At 36.0% G+C, this 8,599-nt stretch overlaps 2 pseudogenes; one reads left to right on the plus strand and one right to left on the minus strand.

Annotated features, from left to right (window-relative positions):
• Positions 1–4,397: 4,397 nt before the first annotated feature.
• LOC149168072 (stomatal closure-related actin-binding protein 1 pseudogene) lies at positions 4,398–5,663 on the minus strand (annotated as a pseudogene).
• Positions 5,664–6,538: 875 nt separating this feature from the next.
• LOC149168073 (autophagy-related protein 8f pseudogene) lies at positions 6,539–6,952 on the plus strand (annotated as a pseudogene).
• Positions 6,953–8,599: the final 1,647 nt, after the last annotated feature.

The raw sequence follows: 8,599 nt of genomic DNA on the forward strand, positions 1-8,599 counted from the left end.
TTTGGAAAAGAAAGAAGAAAATTCTCTAGAATTCTTACCAGCCTTCGAGATTCATCTTCAATACCTTTTGCAAAATTGACAAACATCATCATATGACAACTGAAAAATATCAACTCTTCCTATCAGATTTAAGAGTTCTAAAAATTCATCTTTGATTCCTTTGAGTAGGAGTGTTTTTAAGATCTCCTTTTCCAAATACTTATACTTTTGAAATCTCTCTACATAGTTCTCCAAGCTTTCATCTTCCCCTTGTATCATATCGAAAATATCTTCATTGTCCTTGCAATAGTCCTGCTACTTCCTCAAAAATATGTTCTTCATGTCCTCCCATGTTCGGATGCAGTTCCCACCTAGGCTCATGAACCATCGAAGAGCTGCTCCTTTTAGAGTAAGAGGAAACACTTTTAACCTTTGATCATTAGTACAATAATCATATCCTCTACAAATTATTTCGAACTCAAATAATAATGTATTTGGATCTTCATTTGTCAAACCATTAAAATTTGGTAATGAAGATGGGGGAATTATGTGCATTTGTGTCACTCCTCCTAGATCTTTCATAGGAAATTCAAAAGTAGAAATGTGAGCCATTTCTTACCATAATAGAAGATGTTTTTCATGTGTTTCTTTGAGGCTCCTCCTTCAAATGTTCCTGTCAATTAGTTAGTGAAATGGGTGGTGCTTACATCACCACTTGAGTGGAATTATGAGAATTTTTTTCAAAAATTCTACCTCTAAATTTATTACTTCAGTTCCTATGAAATTCTGCAGAAAAGCGGGTAGAGGAGAAAGCACTTTAATTCCTCGTTACACAAGTTCTTACCTTCTATTTTTAATACCCAATTCTTTCACAGCAGACAAATATCAAACAAATACTTCAACTTCTATGCAATTGTGCTGAAAAGAGGGCATAGGAGCAAGCATTTTACTTGCTCGTTATGTAGGTTCTTACCTTTTGTTTTTAATACCCAATTCTTTCCCAGCAACAAATATCAACACATACATCACTCTTTGTTAAATGGCAACACTCTCCTCGCAACGGTGCCAAAATGTTGGGTGCTAAAATATGCCTTTTAAAACTCCTAATTACCCCACATTCATCATCAACCCGAGCAAGTCCTCTTATTTCAAGAGTGTACACAACATGTGCACGCTATAATCCCATAGAGTAATGTTTCTTAAAATGTAGTATATATCTTTGATACAAGAGTAAACAGATGCACCTAATAAATTTCAATTGCAATTAAATAAAACTCAATCTTCTAACGCAATCAAATCTTACATCAATTCAAGTAACAGTAGCATCAATTGAGAGTACAGTAGTGATAACTCATCTCTCTTTAACTAATTTCATCTAAATCAAACCCATCTTCAATAAATAATCTAAACAACAATGATAACAATATGAGAGTTTCAATAGTGATAGTTAATGCTCTTTACAGTTGATTAAATCAATACAATTCACGATCTAAGTAATTGAATCTGGAATGAGCGTAAATCGAATCAAATGACAGTGTTGTAAATCATATAGAGAAAATATAGTCCTTAAATACAGGAAAACAGTAAAAAGCACATAATATGAGAAAATTAACAAATTAATCAAACTTGCGGAAATTAGAAATATATAATACAGAGCGGCAGCTTAATCCACCAGAGGTCGAGCCCTTAGCCGCCAGCGAATGTTGTTGAGCTACTTCAGATAAGGCGAATGAACAACAACCTCGAATTATATATTAATCATTGAACTTGAGTGACATTACAATATGATCGCGTTCTCTTGACAACACAAGTCTGTAAATTAAAATTACATTTTGAAATAAAAAGGATTGATCCCTCCCCTTTCCTCCTATCCTATCCTATCGTATCTCTAATAATCCCTCCAATAATCTATCTCTCCCCCTCTTTGATCTTTGTTCTGATTTAAATATATAGAGAGAAGAGAGAAGTTACAACAGATATGATTACAATATGATTCCCATTACAAAATTGGATTACTTACAACAAATTGATCAACAAGATCATATCTGAAATATCCTTCCATCAGCATTCAATAGGAACAGGTCGAAGTTGGTATTGCAATTGAGATAATTTGGAAACCGGTCGCAACAGCGAATCTGAGAAAAATGTCTTCAGAGAACCTTTTGTTTCTCTTCATACAGACCAAATTTGGGAAAATTGTCCATCCTAGAACTAAGTTTGTCTGTTCTAAACAAAACCCATGTTTCGGATTTTCTAGACTCTTCTCCATTTTCCCGAAACGTCCAATACAAAACTGTCACTTCTTATTCCAGCGAATTTCTGAGTTGGCACATTTAATGATGAGCTAGGGATCAAATATGCAATATGGAAAATATCTTGGAGGCTAAAATGGTGAGTCATCTTACAACAAATTTATTAATAAACAATCATTGGCAAAATCATGCATAATAATCATTAATTTATTAAAAATAAAGGAGAAGAAATAATATTTATCCATAAGAGCATAAAAATTTATAAAATGTAATTATATGATAAATCATGACAGATGACGTGATAAAGAATGGTAGAAATGGATGAAATAGGCGTTAAAGAGTGATAATAATAATAATGAACTAGTGGCTCAACAGTTGCAATGAAATTCTTACTTATTTAATTTGTGAGAAATAAAATTTAATGTTAAATTATCATCAATTAAATGTTTAGATAGAAATAAGTTATTTCCCATTTTATTGTATTTAAAATTAGACAAATTTAGTTTTTAGTTAGAGGACCCTAGGATGGAGCCTCAGACATGGTATCAGAGCCCATATTCAAAATCTGGACCTAAGACCGGCTATATCCAAATCTCCCCTAAAAGAGTTTATAAACCTCAAGTGAACTTGAATGTCTTTGAGTACTTGACCATCCTCCCAAGTCTCAGATATCACTGTTCCAGCCCTAATCACTCCAACATTACCAAGCCTCACAGAATCCTGATCAACCTTTGTCCTTACATCCTACTGTTCAGCTTTAGCAATAGATATCAACATATCTGACAAGACCTTCATTCGCTTTTGTTGTTTCTATTGTTCTTGCTCTTTTACTTCTTTAAGCTCCTTTTCTAGCCATTGGAACATTTGCTAACAATCACCAAGTTCTTGCCACGATTTACAAAGATCATCTTCCAACAAAGCATTCTTTGTCCTGAGGGGTGTTATCTCCCCCTTCGAGCAAGTCCTATCATCCTACCCAAATTGGTTCTTTGTCCAACTTTCATGCTGGTATATTGATAGGTTTGTTGTCTGTTGCATTGAAGCTTTTCATCCAAATCTTTCCACCCTGTGTGAAGTTCTTCAGGAATGTTACTCTAGAAGTAGAAACCAATGCTCTTCATTTCTCATCCACCTTCTAGCCATGCCCTTTATTTACAATACCACGCCCTATACCATGGGTAGTCTTCTTTTTGCTTGACTCTTCCCGATTTCCAGTTTGAAGATCCATAGCTTCAGTAGCAGACCTATTTCCATCTGCAAATCCCTCTGACTGCTTAAAGACAGGCATCTCGTCTTCTTCATTGTAACATTTTCACTTTTGTGGATTTTGTTGAATTAAAAATTCTCCACCGATATCATCATCAGATTCTGTGGAGGAACTGGAAGGCTCCAAAGCCTCCTCTGTCACCCTTTCCTTCATAGGAGAACTTTTCCAGCTAGACTGCACCAGTGCAGAAGTTGCCTTGCCCACCATCCGAGCTTCCAGTTTTGCAAGTTTTACTAGCAAAGACGGGTTTGATTGATTCGAATTTGAAGAAAAATGCATAAGCATTTCCTCAGACATTGCCAAAAGCAATTGTATTGCCTGCCTCTGTCTGCCTTCTCTAGTGCCACTCATCTAAGAAAAACGGAGAACAAATTTTCTTCCACCTTGACAATTGGAATTGCGAGAATCTATTGCAATACAAGAAACCCAAATGTCCAATGTTGATATGCTTCCCTGCCATGCTCTTAAAATTTTCACCATAGGAAGCCTACATGGGGCTTGTAGTCCAAGTCCTCAACTGACAATTGGAGATCAAAACATGTAAAACCAACAACATAACTCCTGGACCCTTGAGCTTAAGTAGCTAAATGAATGTCCTGATCACTGAGCTTTGAGCCCTCTGCCCCAATACACAGATGCATGGTGTGCCTGAATACTTTTCTCTCAGAACTCAAATCCGTGCACATAAATGACTTAGCCTCTATACTTCTTGAACCTCAGAGACCATGTCCATAATTTGGATCCTTCAGCCCAATAGCATGAATGTCGCTGCTTACAAAATCACCCCTAGTTGATGTCTATGCACATAATCGTGCTATTCTCATTTGCCCTAGCAATCCAATGCACTCGCTTAATTGTGCACATATTAACCGACATTCATTGTTTATTAAGCACAAACCCTAAAACAAAATCTTTCGAGAGAAAAGCAACCTATTTAATGCAAGAACTAAATCAAAGTTCAAATTCATTCGATCCCCAGAAGAACAATCTCCGCCACAGGACAGGTTGTTAATTAGGTCGAAAATCATGACCCCATTTGGACACACAATGAACATAAAAGTATAAGAGCATTTGCCACAAAGCTGCATTGATGCCGAGTAAGGATCCTTAGCCTTTGTGCTTCTTCCTTTGCGGAGTTTAATCCTCATTTTTCCCACATGAAAATTGTGGAATGACTGTGTTGAAACATCATCTCCATTTATATGGATTATAATAACATTGAATTCAGCACCCACTTTTCTAACAAGAGCCTCCACATAATTTCCTAAACCTGGAGTTGGATCTATAGGTGTAGTTGTTGAGGCAATTTCCTTCCATCCATTTGAAAGATGAATCTCATCTTGTACAAACCTTCCAACATCAAAAGGCTTGGGAGCATAATCTGCTTTTGTGGCACCTGAAATAAGTTCTTTCTTGCTTCCTTCCAAAGATATACGATACCATTGAATGCTACACTTGGAAATGTCAGGAGCAGTCTCAGAACAGGAGATTATTCGCAAATGTGAACCTAAACACTCAACACCCTCTAATTCATATAAATTCTCTTTATCCTGTTCATGTCTTCTGGTAATGGCCAACTCTTTTCGTAGCCTATTGGCTTCAGCAGACTTTGCCACAAGCTGAAGCTTTAGGCCTTCAAGTTCATGCTCCATGTCCATCACCCTACTTGGTTCATGTAGAATTTTTATTCTCCTTGCCTCTTGCACTTCCTTCCTCGTCTCTTCAAAATCCTGCTTCTTTGTACTTTTGCATAGCTTTTGTTGTTCCTCTAAGGCTTGTTCAACCCAGAGTGCAGCTAATCTAGAAACTTCAATTTCAGCATGGGAAACAACCCTTGCCTCTTCAACCATTCTTCTTGCATCATCAGATGCCTATTTGAAAAGAGCAGCTAGCTTTCTCACTTCTGCTTTTTCTTGGAGCAACTCTCCTTCTCTTTGTGTCAACTAAACTGCAAGTGCCTCTACCATGGTGATAGCTACTTCAGCATCATCTTTGTTGCAACCTGCTATGCGCCCTCTTAAAGCCTCTAGGACATCTCGAAACTTCTTTAAAAGAATTTTCTTGTCCAATGCAGTTGTATCCGTGAACCTTGCATTTGAGAAGGATGTCTTTGTGGAAAATGCTTTGTTCCAGAGATGCCAAATTAGTGCATGCTGGGAGAACATTGGTAAAGTTTTTTGTGATAGGTTTTATACGTGAAAGTTTCATTTGCAAGAAAAGCCTCAGAGACTCCTCTTCCATTCCATTCTGTGCACACCCTACAATTATCATGGTCCATGACACAGTATCTCGTTTCTGCATTTTTCCGAATATATTGAGTGCCTTCTCTATGTTCCCACATTTTGCATACATGTCCACAAGGGAACTCTCCACAAACACATCGCATTGAAGTCTGCTTTTAATTATCTCTTCATGGATATCCACACCCTATTCCAAAGCTACCAAGTTGGCGCATATTGGCAGAATACTAGCAAAGGTTTTCAAGTTGGGCTTCACACCCACCATTTTCATTTTTCTGGAACTTCGTTAGTAGAAAAAAGAGTAATACCACGACTTTCTGCAAGCTTCTGTAATGACCCAATTACTCGTAGAAGTGTCTCTAGATAGACATAAATAATTTCATACATGCCTACCAAAGCTTGAGGAGCCAATCCGAAATATCCATATCTGAGCCTCAGTAGGAGTGGTCCCCAAAAGCCAAATGGGTTTCCAATTCTTTCCTTCACAACTTCGCCTGTTGCTTTAGTCATACATACAAATACATATTGATCTACTCTTCGGCACCAATTGCATGTTCACCCTAGACAGGAATGTAAGTGCAATTGAAGTACTTTTGAAAACCCTCATCCTTTTTGTTTGGTTGGGAAAGGGGTTTGACCCCAGGATCTTTGTAGATGAAAGACCCACTCACAACATGCTCAGGGGTGCTTGAAAGTCCATCAAGAATCTTAATATGAGATTTGGTCTCCTCACACATTTTCTTGACAAACTCACCCTTGCGACCTATTATGCCACCAACCTTCTGACTTGGAACAGAACAATGGAAAGAAGTTCCTTCAAGCAAGAGCATGACCTAGAGAAGAGGAAAGTTGAAGCTGCTAGAATTTTGGTTATTTTCGAGAAAGATGAGAGAAGTGACATCACGAACATTGAAAAGAAAAAGTACCTTGTTCCTGTTGATATGACAGTTGGTCAGTTTGTTTATGTCATTCGAAAACGGATTAAACTAAGTGCAGAGAAGGCTATCTTTATTTTTGTTAACAATGTCCTACCTCCAACTGTTGCTATAATGTCCTCAATATATGATGAACACAAGGATGAAGATGGATTTCTCTATGTGACATATAGTGGAGAAAACACTTTTGGTGACGAGGATGTATTCCTTGATGTCACATCTGGTTAAATTTAAACTTCAATATCAAATTCATTGCCTCAAAGTGAGGTTGGGTGCCGCTCAACAAAACACAAATGTAGGTATTTGAACATGGCTATTGAGTTCCATTTTTTCAGTGTTCCTAGTGATAAAGTTATTAGGTATACTGAAAACACTCTATAGCCATGATTTGTAAATAACAAGACCAAGATGGTATTGTGTATTTGCTTTTTAAAAATGTAAATCTTAGCTTTGTCTAATAATTATTTCATTGTAAGTACAAGTCCATATTTCTGTTTGGGGATTCTATTTGGTGAAAAAGAAAGTAATTGATATATGTTTCAACTTTTCTTGTATATATTACGTGCAAAATTTATGAAGTTCCAGGAGGAGATTCTTGTTTCTTTAAAAAAAAAAATATCTATCGAAATTAAGTCACAAATATTGACCTAAAAGCTTCTCCCAATTCCATTAGTTACGATGAGTTAAGAAGTTATCAAAATTATATGTTAAATACATTTTGAAATTAAGATTTACGTGTTTTGCAAGTATATAAGTGATATTAATTTTCATTCTCCATTCTATCAATATCACAAAATGGCATTCTTTCATCCCACAATATTTTAGATTTTGTCTATGAAGCTCATAAGAATTCACATTTATTTTAGCAATGTATAATTTTTTTCTTTAATCTAATTATTGCACACACACACACACACACACACAGATATATATATATATATATATATATATATATATATATATATATATATATATATATATATATATATATATATATATATCATGGATAATTGCTTAGGAACCGTGCTTCAAGGACACTGCCTCTTCAAGAGGTGAGAGCAAATGTTTATATGTTCTATAGGAGATCCCACGATTCATAAAATGGACATAAATTATTTTAAAACATAATATAAAGGGTGGGAAGGAACAACTAATGGACATAGAAGGAGGACATGACTGAAAACGATATTATTCACTTAATTATTTAAGTATAAATTTATTAATTAGCTTAATATTAAATTATAACTATGATACTAAAGAAAAAAAATTGTGTTAGAGCGTGACTTACAAGTACATTGCACCAGTATCCTAGCGAGTATCAAGAGAAAATTTGTAAGTTATGTTAGAACTCACACATGAGAGGGTTTGGTAGATCCTTGGGAATCTTCTCAGTACTAATAATTCTTGTTTATGAGCATAGTAAAAGAAAAACTTATGACTATCGTTATACACATGTATGTGAGTGAGCTAAGAGGGACAAGTCCTAAGATGGATTAATGAGTCTTGCGTATCACACATATATTTGAAAAATTCAAAATGGTGAGGATCTGAAGAAATCAAGGTCAGGGAGGGTCATCATAAGGACCTCCTACAAATAACCCATTACCTTCACCGAAGTTTACTCTCATCTTGCGTTCCCTAGAATAAATTAATTAGAATTTAAAAGGGCACCAAAAAAATGAAGTGGAAGTGGAGAACCCTCCATTAGGGTTAGAAAATCTCAAGGGATCAAGAGACTCTGATAGAGGACCTCCAATCAAGGAAATTACTAGGGAGCTCCAAATGATTAAGCTCTCAGAGTTTGCAGCAAGTCGTGCCAGTGAACGTGCAGAAGCCTGGTTAGAACGAATGAGAAGGTGCTTCACACTAAGGGATTATAATTCCAATTCAAAAGCTAAAATACAATATTGCAACTCATAGATAGTG

Source organism: Pinus tabuliformis, chromosome 5_1, assembly GCF_031772625.1.
Source record: "Pinus tabuliformis cultivar Carrire ecotype Pingquan chromosome 5_1, CPIR1, whole genome shotgun sequence".
Lineage (NCBI taxonomy): Eukaryota > Viridiplantae > Streptophyta > Pinopsida > Pinales > Pinaceae > Pinus > Pinus tabuliformis.